This window comes from Zeugodacus cucurbitae, chromosome 4 (assembly GCF_028554725.1).
Source record: "Zeugodacus cucurbitae isolate PBARC_wt_2022May chromosome 4, idZeuCucr1.2, whole genome shotgun sequence".
Taxonomy (NCBI): domain Eukaryota; kingdom Metazoa; phylum Arthropoda; class Insecta; order Diptera; family Tephritidae; genus Zeugodacus; species Zeugodacus cucurbitae.
Genome location: NC_071669.1, coordinates 22,505,235 through 22,520,203, shown reverse-complemented (window position 1 = coordinate 22,520,203; position 14,969 = coordinate 22,505,235). Strand labels below are relative to the sequence as shown.

The 14,969-nt window shown below is 34.4% G+C and overlaps 1 protein-coding gene across 1 annotated transcript in view; it reads right to left on the bottom strand.

Annotated features, from left to right (window-relative positions):
• Positions 1-14,969, bottom strand: part of Tret1_18 (facilitated trehalose transporter Tret1-2 homolog) — a 70,699-nt gene extending 55,730 nt beyond the window's left edge. Inside the window, exon 1 of the mRNA XM_011188115.2 lies at positions 14,311-14,969. The gene's annotated coding sequence lies outside the window, so the exon portion shown is untranslated. The remainder of the gene's footprint in view (positions 1-14,310) is intronic.

Below are 14,969 nucleotides of genomic sequence, written 5' to 3'. Positions count from 1 at the left end.
TGGAACCATCAAATGAAAGACATTAAATACAAGCTTCTTGTGCTTTTAAAAACTTCATTTCACATGAAAGCGGCTTAATCAGTGCACTAAATATACCATACAATATGAGTGTGAACAAGCAATGAAGAACCCACAAATCAGTGCTTCAATGAAGTATGAATGCATTTCTCCACAGTAGTACGAGTAAACAATGTACTCGAGAAACGCAATGCACAACAACAAAATGCACTTACGAACATCTATGTATGTAAATATGTATAATAAAGAGCATTATTTATGATTGTTTGTATGTAGCTTTTTGATTTGTGCAAAGTGTAAACGCTTGTCAACAAAGCACGCACAAAGCAATTAACACATTCAATTGTCCGTATATATATATGTATGTTTGCATGTTTGTATGCATTCTTTATCACTTTTATTTAATATGCCCACTCATTGCATTTAATATGTAGTTCATACAAATACAAGGCTATTGACATAAAACATTTAATCAGTGAGACTATTGTTATCGACTGTTTCAAAATATTAATAAATCCATCTATACATATAGTTTTATAGCATATGTACATGTATAGTATATATGTATTTATGTACCGCAACATTTATTATTGGCTTACGACAATAAAGCACGTAATAGATGCAACGTAATCGTAATAGCGCTTATCACTGCGCCCGGAAGGTTGGAAAATGTTGTTCATGTATCATTTATACATATCTATATATGTATATTTGTTGTTTGTATATAGGTTCATAAGCATTCTAAATATGCGTTCATAAACCTTTGCAACCAGAAAAATCCGTTTGATAACAAAAACAGCGTTGGAAAGTGTACATGAGTGGAGACATTTGATTATGGAGTAGTTGTCGATAATTGAAATATTATACATACATATGTACTTACAGGCAAATCTACATTTGTGCGTAAAACAATAAATGCAAGTAATCATAAAAGGTTCTATGTGGGTCGGCGTCGTTTAGTTGGAAAACAATTGAATTGAAGACTTTTGAAAGCAGCAGGTTGAGAGAGGATTAATTAGATTATATATGGGTTATCGCTAGACAGTAAAAGAGGTTACTTTTAGCTTCTTTTCTTAAAACAACAATCACAAGCGTTCAGTTTCAAGTTTCGTTCTTGATTATGTTTTGTGGCGTGTTTGTAATCGTAACGGAACCTAATTTATAGCCAAACAAGCTCTGTAAATTCGGCTGTATTTCTCATTTTTGACTAAATCAAAGTCTGCAGTTCACAATTTTTTAAATGAATTGTCTGTAGATGAGGAAATTCACCAGCTGAGACTAACATCCTGGACTGGAGAAAGAAATACGAAAGAAACCGGTTATAACCAACAAAGCTGAGTATTTTGATATTTTCAAGCAATATGGCCAATTAAAAGTGCTAGGAGAAGACTGGATTCTAAAACAATAAAAGGCTAGGAAGATAATTACAACAGACTGGATAGTATTCAATCATTGAAAATAAATTTTCTCTTTAAGAAGCTGGTTCGGGATTAAAACACTGTCTATGCCTATGATTTGAATCTGACACAGAACAACATATGGTCAAACTACCTCCCTTGACTTTAGATAATTTGGATGTTGTACAACTTCCGCTGAAAGAATGCCAGAAGAAAGATATTCCAAATGGTACAATTTATTTGAACTGAAGGGGTTTAAAAAATTATTAACTGACAATCCAAACAGCAGCCCTGAAGCTCCAAATTGTGAATTTAGAACAATGTAATTACCATAGTTCCAGACCATACATAATACTCATTTTGAGTAGGTCTGTAAATTTTGCCTAATTTCCTTATGTTATGTTATCTTAAGATGTATATAGATATCCCCGACTGAAAAGACACTCCTAATTTTATATCACTAATTACACTCTACTCGACTTGCACTCCTGCTCTCTGAGAGCACTCATCAGCATCTCGGTATAAGGGAACTGTGGAACGGCATCTCAAACTCACTGCGTACCGCTGCAGCCGAAACAATAGGTTTTCGGCAACGACAAAAAACAAGCTGGTACGATGAGGATTGTCGTCTCGCAGCGGAGAGAAAACAGACTGCCTACCTCGCAACATTGCAAACGACCACAACACGTGCGGGATGGGATAGATACCGAGAGCTGAAGAGGGAAGCGAGACGCATTTGCAGACAAAAATAGAAAGAGGCCGAAATGCGTGAGTACGAAGAGCTTGAGAAGCTGGCAGACAGAGGGAATGCTCGAAAATTTTATGAAAAAATGAAGCGACTTAACGAAGGTTTCAAGACCGGAGCATCCTCATGTAGAGACCAAGGTGGTAATCTGGTAACCGATGTCCAGGGCATACTGGGATTATGGAGGGAACACTTCTCCGACCTGCTGAATGGCAGTGAGAGTACAACACCAGGAGATGGCGAACCCGATCCCCCAATCGATGACGATGGAACAGATGTTCCATTACCCGACCATGAAGAAATTCGAATAGCAATTACCCGCTTGAAGAACAACAAAGCAGCGGGGGCCGATAGATTACCGGCAGAACTATTCAAATACGGCGGCGAAGAACTGATAAGGTGCATGCATCAGCTTCTTTGCAGAATATGGTCGGAAGAAAGCATGCCTGACGATTGGAATCTCAGTGTGCTCTGCCCAATCCATAAAAAGGGAGATCCCACAATCTGCGCCAATTACCGTGGGATCAGCCTCCTAAATATCGCATACAAGGTTCTATCGAGCGTATTGTGTGAAAGACTAAAGCCCACCGTCAACAAACTGATTGGACCTTATCAGTGTGGCTTTAGACCTGGAAAATCGACAACTGACCAGATATTCACCATGCGCCAAATCTTGGAAAAGACCCGAGAAAAGAGGATCGACACACACCACCTTTTTGTCGATTTTAAAGCTGCTTTCGACAGCACGAAAAGGAGTTGCCTTTACGCCGCGATGTCTGAATTTGGTATCCCCGCAAAACTAATACGGCTGTGTAAATTGACGTTGAGCAACACCAAAAGCTCCGTCATGATTGGGAAGGACCTCTCCGAGCCGTTCGATACCAAACGAGGTTTCAGACAAGGTGACTCACTATCGTGCGACTTCTTTAACCTGATGCTGGAAAAAATTATAAGAGCTGCAGAGCTAAACCGAGAAGGTACAATCTTCTACAAGAGTGTACAGCTCCTGGCGTACGCCGATGATATTGATATCATCGGAAGCAACAACCGCGCCGTTTGTTCTGCTTTTTCCCGCATGGATAAGGAGGCGAAGCGAATGGGTCTGGAGGTGAATGAGGACAAGACGAAATATCTCCTGTCATCAAACAAACAGTCGGCGCATTCGCGTCTTGGCTCCCACGTCACTGTTGACAGTCATAACTTCGAGGTCGTAGATAATTTCGTATACCTGGGAACCAGCATCAACAACACGAACAATGTCAGCCTCGAAATCCAGCGCAGAATAACTCTTGCCAACAGGTGCTACTTTGGACTGAGTAGGCAATTGAACAGTAAAGTCCTCTCTCGACGAAACAAAATCAAGCTCTACAAGTCGCTTATCATTCCCGTCCTGCTTTACGGTGCAGAAGCTTGGACGATGTCAACATCAGATGAGACGACACTAGGAGTTTTCGAGAGGAAAATTTTGCGCAAGATTTATGGTCCTCAGAACATTGGCAACGGCGAATACCGCAGACGATGGAACGATGAGCTGTACGAGTTATACGACGACATTGACATAGTTCAGCGAATAAAAAGACAGCGGCTACGCTGGCTAGGTCATGTTGTCCGAATGGACGAAAACACTCCAGCCCTGAAAGTGTTCGATGCAGTACCCGCCGGAGGAAGCCGAGGAAGGGGAAGGCCTCCACTCCGTTGGAGGGACCAGGTGGAGAGCGACCTGGTTACACTTGGGATCTCCAACTGGCACCGAACTGCGAAGGAGAGAGACAGGTGGCGCACTCTCGTCGATTCGGCTATAACCGGCTAAACGGTTGCAACGCCAATCACATACAATTATACTCTTGAAACAAACTTGCTAATATTTCAGTGAAATTCAATGAAATTCGATTTGTAATATTTACCTTGCGTTCCAATGATACGTTGTAAAAATAGGCCAAATCGGTTGACAACCAAGCCTACTTTTCATATACCAGAACTGTGAAGTCAATCTGAATTGTTTACCTTACAATATATGAAGTAAGCACTAGTGCAGAAATTTATAGTTGGGCATAGCCTTTCTAAAAACCTGCGAAATCGGACCATAAGTTTTCAAGGTCCATGTATCGAACATGAGGACCTCAGTGCTTCTAATATATTTTTTACCGAAAATATAAGTAAGTATCTTCGATATTTTTAAGAAATTGAGAGGGAATATTTTTCTTCTAATAATGTGTCTCCGTGCCAAAAATGAGTGAAATCGGGTCATAACTTCCCCTAGCTCCCATATACCTAATATTTTGGGTTTCAAACTTTCATTAGACTTTATGCCATATATATCGGTTAATATGCGAGATATATTATCTACATTTAGTAAGCATATAATCTTGGATAGAATGTAGCTAGGTGGCAAAATAGTTGGAATCGGTCCATGAATTACCCAGCCCCACATACTATATATACTCATTTTTGTTTGCTACTGGTTTTTATGTCGAATGTGTGTGTTTCTTTGTGTTTTGTAATGTTTGGTTACACTCGAACATAGCCCTTCCTTACTTGTTTTATAATAAACCCTTTTGATTCTAAACTTTTTCTCAAAATATTTCAGTTTATAAAAATCTGAAAGTCTTATTCACTTTTGGCTATAAACTAGCATTAGTAACTAGAAAGTGTAAGTGAAGTTTGTACACAAATCAAAGGTTATCTCCATACAAATATTTTCATTTGGAGTAGTAGAAAAGAACACAAAGCACACTACAAGCGTGGGTATGAAAGCAAAAGAATTTATGATCTCCCTGGCGAATGGGGAAAACAAGACTGCATACAAGCACCTACAATTAAAATGTCACCGGCGCAACAACTACGCAAATAATAAATACCTATATATGTATAGGAATATATATATATGTATTCAACTGCATCATATATATACAAATATATGTGTATATGGAGATATTATGTAGTAAACGTGAGTGAGCTATGTATTGCGCATACCACACACGGCAAGCTGTTGATTACAAATGCCGGGAATCTACAAAAAAAACGCAAGAAAAACGTAAATAACAACAAGTACATACATATCAGCATCTATTAGAGTGGGTGAAAAGTAAGTGAAGTACTAATAATCACTGTCACTTAAACAGCTACAATGTGCATGTACTACAGCGGTTCAGTGGCATTTAATCTAGTATGTCAGCTTGTTTTTGTTGTTTATCGTTGTCTATAAATATGCGTGTATACAGCACTTGCGGGAATTAGTTAGACTTTGAATAGAAGTACATACATATATTTCTATATTTTTTTACACTTTTACAATTTGTATGTCCTGTCTTAAAACTAGTAAGTACATAGCAACAATCTCTAACTTCTAATTGCCAATAGTTATTTATTGAGATTTTATTCAAACTCAATGAAAAACACCTGTGTAAGAAATTAGTAATTATTGCAAACCGGTGCAATTATACTGTTGAAATTTCTTGAAAAGTGTAAACAGCGTTGCGTGCATTACAAGGGGAAATACATTAATGAAATCACATTTTTGTTGCATGCGATTTCTGAAAGAAAAGTGGGTGTGTAAACGTTTGTGTGCGAATGCAATTTGAAAGCAATAATTTATGAAATATATACTTGTTTGATAATAAATCATACTTTCTTATGTGATTATGTTAATTTTTTATAGCTATGCATAAAATAGATAGTGTTTGTATGAAATAAATTACATGCAATTAAAATGCAAATATACATATAAAATTTGTATATGCAAATTCGAATTGTATTGGAAATAAGTCAATTTGAAACGCTGATAAAATATAAGATATTTATTAACGTAGAAGCTCATTCTACCAACTAAAACGGGTCGGGATAGATTTGAAGTTATATGTACATCTGTATTTTCAAAATGGTCTTATTGACGAGAAGAATTGATTTCCGAAAGCTTTTCTGTCTGTCCATATATCCATGTAAATGTTATCAACATTTATGTAAAGTGGGATCCTTGCTATAAAAATAGAAGACAGTGAAATAAGCTTATAACCACGCCTACCTCCCATATCATGTTTGTACTCGATATACCCATTTGATCCTTTAGGCTCAACCCACACCTGATTAGTCAAAAACGTCTTTGACTAATAAGACTCAAAAACGTATTTATGGGGTGTTGTCAGACAAGAAAAGACGTCTAGGCTAATCCGGTGTGGTTTGAGCCTAAGTAATCCTGGTAATAATTATAATAAACTTCTCATGTCAAATCCGATGATCTTAACTGGCCATGTAACTAACTAACTACAAAGTGGTTTTGACAAAGATAGATTTTACCAAACTCTAAGCTCCAAATTATAATTGTAATTGAATGTGATCATCATACCAAGACTGTTCCTTTCTATCTGTGTTATCTATATACATTTTTTTTAAATGGTCAATGATCGAGGTCATCCACGAAATCATTCTGCAGAGATCTGGTCGATATTTCTCTTCCACATTTGATAATTGAAACCTGCAATGGGCTCCAGAACACAATGACATTCCAGGAAACTGTGAAGCGGATAGACTTACCTTACAAGTAAATTCCGATAAAGAGGGAATATACATGCCTCTGGCCACTTGTATATTTTAAATCCAAAAATATTTTGTAGACATGACTGAATCTCCGTGGAAACAATCGCTGACTTGCTCAACAAGCAGAAAGAGTGGCCTGAATGGAATAAGTACACACTGACTATTAAAATTCAAAAAGAACGATTTAAGAACTCTAGTTGGGAACTGTCTGAATGGTAGACATGCCAGTAGACTGGGGACACCATACAATGACTACTGTAGAAACTATCAAGAAGTAGAAGAGGAGACTGTATAATATCTTCTATGTGTATGCAAAGCTTTGCACAGGATCAGTTGCGATTTTCTTGACGATGTCTCGGATGTTGCACAGATGAATAACTTTATCAAGACCACAAGATGGTTCAGAGAGGAACCGGTTGTTTAATGAGATTCTAACTCCTGTGGTGTCACTCTAAGTGCGTCGTGCGACATCTACATTACCTACCAGTTACCTACAGTTTCTAATAATATTTTGTGAAAATCGAAAATTTAAAATTTTATATAAATGAAAATATATACATACTACATATAAACCTTATTCTAAAGTCATTCCGTCAACATATACAAAACTAGATTTTAATTGCTACATTTCACAATACTTTTTACGATTTTAATTACTTGTTGTTTACAAATGTTCATAAAAATGTAAAAAACAAACATTCTACAATTCTGTCTGGAATATGAGAGTGCAAAGACTCCACACATGTGTTAATTCCAAATATAAGGAAATTACAGTCATCGAAGTCATCGAATTAATAACAAAATGCAATAAAATTGTGAAAATGAGTAAAGGAGAAAAAGTGCATAAAGCAAAAAGATGTGACATTGAGCTATAAAACACATTTTCTGCAACAGCAAGAAAGAAGCAATCAAAAGAACGCATTGTGCAAATGTACATATGTATGTGCATATAAGAATTTACAAAAGTACAGTAAATTAAAAATACCTTCAAGTACACTGACAGCAGGCATAAAAATGAAATTGATAAATACATGGAAAATACAACGTGAATAAACAAAGAAGAAATAAGGGCATTGCTATTTTAATGTAAGACTGCCGTTTGTAAGAACAACAACATCAACATCATCAAGCAACAAGAAACAAACAAAAACATAAAAGTTTTGCACACTTCTACAAATTACACGACAAGTGGTAATAATAATATTGACATTGAGTGCGCGCAAGAGCTGTGACTGGCCAGTTACATTAAATCTGATACTCAGACTAGAAAAACCTACGTACTTACTCACAAACATGTGGAGTGACTTGCAGTGTAGAAATGTGTTTACATTTAAAAACAATTTATAAAATTGTTCAAGCATTTGCTAAGTACCTAATTACATGGGATATGTATGTATGTATGTATATACATATGTATGCTTATATGACTATAAGGAAGTCGGGAAATAACAAACCAGTCGGAAAACAAAGTTTATTAGTGAAAAATATTAACTAATATTATATTAGTCATAAAAAATTTAAATACATAAAAAATTTTCATTTGAAAACTAAGTAGTCCGAAAAATACTAGTTTGTAACTAATTCATTAACTAGTCCGAAAATAACTAGTGTTGAAAAAATAATATAACTTCTTAATTAATTATTTATTTATAGTTTTATTAACTATTATAACTGTATTTTTCGTCAAACTGACTAGTTGAACTTTAACTAGTTCTAAGCTGGTTTACAACTAGTTAACTTCACTCCGGTATATGTAATTACAATACATATATGTGTAATTAGATACACCTACTTATACACCTCATATACTTAGTTCATATGAGAGGCATGTCGGCGTGTGTTTGATGAGTATCACCTTTCTAGCAAATACAACGCTTATCAGTTCATTAGTTTTCTTTTTAACTTACAACTGTAATTGTTAATGCCACTATAATCTCAGTCTACAAATATTTAATTTTAAAGTAAATACATGATAAACCAGAAATCAACAAAAAGTAAAAAGACAAGATATATATGTACTTTACATTTTGTTTACTTAGTTTATGAATAGATAAATACTTTTTATTTATGCGATTTTTTACATTTATTCGGTATGTATTTATTTTGGTACAAATGTGCGTGAAAATAAAAATTTTTAGAATGTCAAGCCGAATGTTTAGGATTTATTCGTATTTATCGTCACAATAGCCTAAGTAAAAACGAGATATCATAAATGAATTCCTTTCAATAAGTAGTACCACGTTCAAGAACATTATTGTGAGTAACTAGTGAGGTCGCCTTAAGGGGTTAGGTGGATTTCAAAATTTCAAAATTAAAAAAATTTTCAATATTTCTATCATTATTGGTCAAGACTGCTTTAAAACTTTTTTTTCCAGTTTTTTTAATACCTCATACAAATATTTATATGTGCAATTTTGTTATTGTTTATATTTCGTGTTCAATGTTATTTTTGCGTGAAAATTTGTTTGTAAAACTATTGTAGGTGTATTAATTTAATGAATTATTAAAGAGTTGATCAGATTCATTTAACTTTAAGCCTAAAATTCCTCGTGGTACTAGTTTGTCAGTCAAGGAGCAAGGAATAATCATTGAAGTGCATAAAAGCTGTTCCAAAATGAGTCTAGAGCAAAGCAATATCGAAAATGTATATCAAAATTTCTTAAAAACCCCACTATTTATGGTACAGTGCGACGCAGCGGACGGAAAACAACATTTATGATCGGTGTAAAAGGATGATTCGACGGCTGGCAGTTGCGGACTTGATAAGCAGCGGTCAAATAAGGATCTAGTTAAGACTGCAAATTCAATAAATATAATTTTTCCAATTATACATAAAAATCAGTTTCTAAAACACACCTCCATGGTACCTAAAGCAACGCCAAAGAAAGGCACAATAAAGCACATTTGAGGTTTGCAAATAAATACCAATTCTGTGCCGATGAGTGATGAATACAGTCTTTAGTGACTAAAAAAATTAAATTTGGTCGGCCCAGGTCAATGCAAGAAATATTGCAGAGATTCGCACTAGGAACGACGGTCCTACTACAAGCGATGTTTTGGAAGCGGTACCTTGATTTCATGGGCTGCATTTTACTACTGTGGAAAGCTATAATGTTTTATATCCACTGAAATTAATGCTAGCATTTATGTAGATCTTTTGGACAACGAGTTATTAAAATTTGCAGGCAATATTTATGGCATATAACTGGACATATCAGCAGGATAACGCTTCAATCCACCCGAAGAACATCTTGAGCGACCGGAAAATGCCGGTATTACAATGTGCAGCATTGAGTTCGAACCTAAAACCCTTTTATGATCTCTGGGGACAGTTTTCTCTCTGCTACAGTTTTCAAAAACGGAAAGCAGTTTGAGACAGTACATCACCTTAAATTAGTCATAAAGCAAGAATTGGTCAATATTTACATAACTAGTCTTCAGTTATTAGTTAGTTCTCTGATTAAGCGGCTTTTTCGTTTTAAAATATAAGGGCAATGCTAATGACTATTAAAATAAACATTTCTTTGAGTTAAACTCAAATGTATAGGGTTTACTGGTAAAAATAGTGAAATGCACATATAAATATTTACTATAAGCCTAAACTTAAAATGTGTTTTATACTTAAACAAAATTTTAAATTTAAATTTTTTTTGTTTTTTATATCGTTTATAATAGTAATAACAAACCTGCGTACTCAGTAACATTTAGCAATTTACTAATCATTTAGTTTTTATGCAAAAAGTTCATGCACAAATAATTATTTGTATGAGGTATAACTTTATATTAGCCTTAATTCCGATATCTGATATTAAAAAAATATATATATTATACAATTTATTTTAAATACGTTTGTATAGATATTACAAAATCCCTATTGTTGAAATAAGCAACGAATATTCCCATTCTCACTTCTTTTGGTATCCTGGTAAGGATTCTTCAATAGTTTATCAATTTCATAATATTAAAATTTTAATATTTGTTTATTTTTTTCCAACTTAATTAAATTTTTCATACAAAATATATTTCCGAAACATTAAATATACGAATTTCATAATTTCAATGTATTCGAATCACAAAATTTATTTCGAAATATTCACAAAAAACTTCTTATCAGTTCAAAAATATTCAAATTTAAATATTTATTCTTTTAAAACCATTTTTTATTAAAAAAGAAATGAATTAGCTTTTTAATCTTTAAGAATTTGCAGGTAACTTCGTATTAATTGGAAATGTTTCTATTTCCTAATCAAAACACAATGAGAGTAGTAGGAAGAAAACCAATAAAATTTTATTTTAAATTAGCCATATTGTATCGTATTCTTATTTATATAAGTATTTGGTGTTAGAATATTTGTATAAATAGTCTAAGTTATCTATTTCGAATTGTAATTTATACAGCGATAAACTCGAAAATTCCTTAATCAAAATTTTAAGCGTAAACTCACGACAAATAATATAAATATATACAAATGAATTTAAATACAACAACAACAATAAAGAAGGTAGCGGCACAAGTCAAAAAATATTTGTATGTATGTATGTAAGTCTGCCCATAGGTATCTAGCTGTGCATAGTAATTTTGAAGCGCAGTGTCAGTTGCCGCCATAAACGTTCTCTCTGATCACCTTTTCACACCGCGGACGTTGCCACGTGACCCATACAAATTAATTCTAAATCCTAAAGAAACAAACATACGTGCATACTCAGATTCATGCAATGTGTGATATATGAATGTGACTTGTGCTACAATAGGCTGGTTTTTTAAATAATCTCTGCCTAAATGCATTTTGAATGCTGTCTACGAAATGCCGGTCTTACATAAACGTCTCGTCGTTAACTTCATTCTGATGTAAGCACCGATTGTTATTTGTTTTGGATTTGGCCATAAATTCGGATATGTCGGTGTGAGAGAGAGTTAAACCTGATGATTATATGAATTGTATGTATATCCCCTCAATGCAGTCGGATGCAATACATACATACATACAAGCATACGTGGGTGGGTGGCTGGAAACGCTTGCGGTTATATCACTTTGTAAGCGTTACATGCAGCGATCCCGTCAGTCCCTCTTCCAGTTGCTCACCTGAATAAGTAATTAGTAGAATTTTGTTTTTGTTTTGCTATTTTTTTCATCGTGTTAATTGGAATTGCGATGCAGTAATTGTTTTCGAAAAAATCATTGTCAATGATGTACATATGTATATGATAATAAGCGGTTTCGTGATTTCCCAATAAGTGATTTGTCAGGCATATTGCAGTTTTCGTATGGAAAGTTACACCTATAGAAGTTTATAGAGTGTAACAAATTTTGCTCATCACATTTCTATAAAGCTTTGATTATAATCCCCCAAATTCATGCTTAAACATGTGATATGTCTTCATAAGGCAATTCTATCACTGAAATCAGAAATATTTATGATACTTTTAGAACTTTTGAGTTGACATATATTTGTAGGGTTTCTTCAACTCCGAATTAGCAGTGTGTGGAAAAGATGCTCCACTTCAAGAATTTAACTCAACTCTTCGAATTGATCAAAATTACATTAATTTAGAAGAAGAAGGGGAAGGCGATACAGATAAGGTAAAATATTAGACTGCGCGTAGAACGTTTCGTTACCTCCTGGCGGCCAACGAAGAATAGGACAACCTAAACTAAAGTGGAAGGATCAGACATGGTGAAGCTTGAAATTCTCAACTGGCGCAATGTAGAGACGATAGACGCGAAGAGTTATTAACGCGGCTAAAACCGACACCCAGTTGTAGTGCCAAATTGATGATTAGACATCTTTAAACAGACAATATTGTTTAAGAGTTGACAGATTAAAATGTTTTCCATAAGCAAGAAGATAAAGCGCTTTGCCGACCTTTGAAGGTCAATGGTGTCCATATTTAGGAGTTTGCGTCATCATAAAGGATCAGCTATTGGATCAGCCCTTTAACCGAACCTAACCTAAGATTACTTTTGTAAACTCCTTCTAAACCTAAAATTAATGAATATATTATTTCGATATGATATATCGATTATGCTTAAAATATTATCCACGTCGCTGGACACGATATCTCGAAAATTTATGAAGCGATTTCGTTCAAATTATGCGCACATCTTTGAAATAAATTTATCTAGTAAATGAACGTAGTATTTTTTTAATTTGTCATTATATGGCGAAAATTTGACTAATAAAGTAAGTTTTGGTTAAAAATCTGTAAAAAAATTTAATATTTCATTTTTCCTTCATTCATTAACGAGATTTATCCATGTACTATTGAAATATTTTTGATTTATTGTTTTTAGATGAACCAATAATGAGTTATGCTGTTCACGGCAAAGCATTTTTTTTAGTTATCAAGAGAGATGAGGTACCAACGTCTGAGTTTTCGGAATTTTCAAATGAAAATGTCACAAAATACTATTTAAATATGTATCTTAGATATGCGGAATTATTTAAATGAAATATATGATTACATATATTCAAAGAATTTGTTGTTTCCAGCCCCTGGAACCCACCTAACCCCTTAAAGGAATGGGCCTATTAGCCGCGGAATGTATTTTTCGAGTCGGTAAGTAAATTTTATTTTCGATACGATTTCAATGATTCCAACGTAATCGAATCATTTTTCGATCGAAACGGATTCAATGATTATGCCCGATAAAATATATTTTTATTTCACCGTTCAGTAAATATATTTAAATTATTAACACCACAAATTTGTCCCCATATTTAAATTTATTTTTATGAAAATACTGAGTGATTTAATATTACTTGATTGATAGTTGGTATATGTATTAACTGCTAAAAGAATAAATTATAAAAGCAAACATATTTCCCATCTCGTCTAGAAATAAATATCGAAGGTGTTTTAGTTGAAAAATATATCCTAATCCTTTAGTGATGTAAATAACTTCTTAATGAATCTCAATATTTTACACAATTTTAAGGTAAATATTGGACCCGAAATTACGATGTTCATAACAAAACGGACTGCACCAAATTACAAGCACAAAGTGATCGAAAAGATTTGGAGAGTGGCAAATCGAACAAACAACTGGCTTTATGTCAAGTTAAATAAGAAGTAAAAAAATTTGAAAGAATCTCACATACTTTCTCTATTGAATCAATCAAAATCAATTATTTTCTTGATATTTTCACAATGAATTATTTGTGAAGGATCGCCTCGGAACTTCATTATTACATTTATTGCAAAATATAAAATTTTTCGCACGCTTTAGTCCAAAATAAATTAAAATTTATGCGGCTCCACTGTCCATTGGCATCACTTTGTAATTTGAACTTGAAAATTAAAATCACCTGTCTTGCTTATACAAATAGTAAATTGCTTAGCCGCTTTTAACCCAAGCTCTATTTAATGCCTAAGCTATCCATTACCTGTAAAATTTTAATTGCCTTCTAAACACACGCTGATTACATAAAATGCTTGTAACTACGACGGAGATGGGCATGGTTGGTTAAACAAATTTGGTTGCGTAAACTTGAGGTGTTGATACAAAACTCTGCCCTTGGAGCAGAGGCCAGGCGCACAGAAGGACAAAAACGTGTAGTGGGTAGCGGTTGGGTTGGAGGCACTCGGTGCACACAGTTATTATTGTTGGTACTTACCCTTCACTTTTTTCAGTACTTTGCCAAAGCGAATTGACTTGTTGTTTTGTCTTGTCTGACCTTCTCTTCTGCTTTGGTTCTTTATGATTATTTTTGTAAAATTATTTACACAAAACTGTTGTTGTATTAAAGTTCGTTACTGTTTTGCCGTTTTTCGCTGTTTCTGCTTCTTTTAAGTTTCTACTTTTCAACGTGTACTTATTTGCTGTGCCAAAGGACGTGCTCAAAGACAGCAACAACAATGTGAACAAAAAATTTCAATATTACAAAAACACTGATTGGACGAAGAATCGAAATCACAAATAAATTGGCGGGTACTCTTCTTTTGTCTTTTGTAAAGGCCGGGCCTCGAAACTATTGCGTACAAAAGCGTACTTCCTTCCTTTATATTATTGCACTTTTGCCTTCAAAAAGCTGAAAGCAACAAAAAAATGTTCGTCGCACGACACAGTAAAAACAAAAATAACAAAAACACGTCGGTTGTATAATTTTATGTCTTATATAAAGCGTGTTGGCAGGATTCTGGGAAGCAGCACTTGTGTGTGGATATTATCGCCCACAGTACGTGTAATCAGTTGTTGGACTGGTTGGGGTTATCGCGCAGGCCGCGTGTAGCGTATTCGAGCTCGCAAAGACGACTGTGCTGGCCGTTGTTGTGT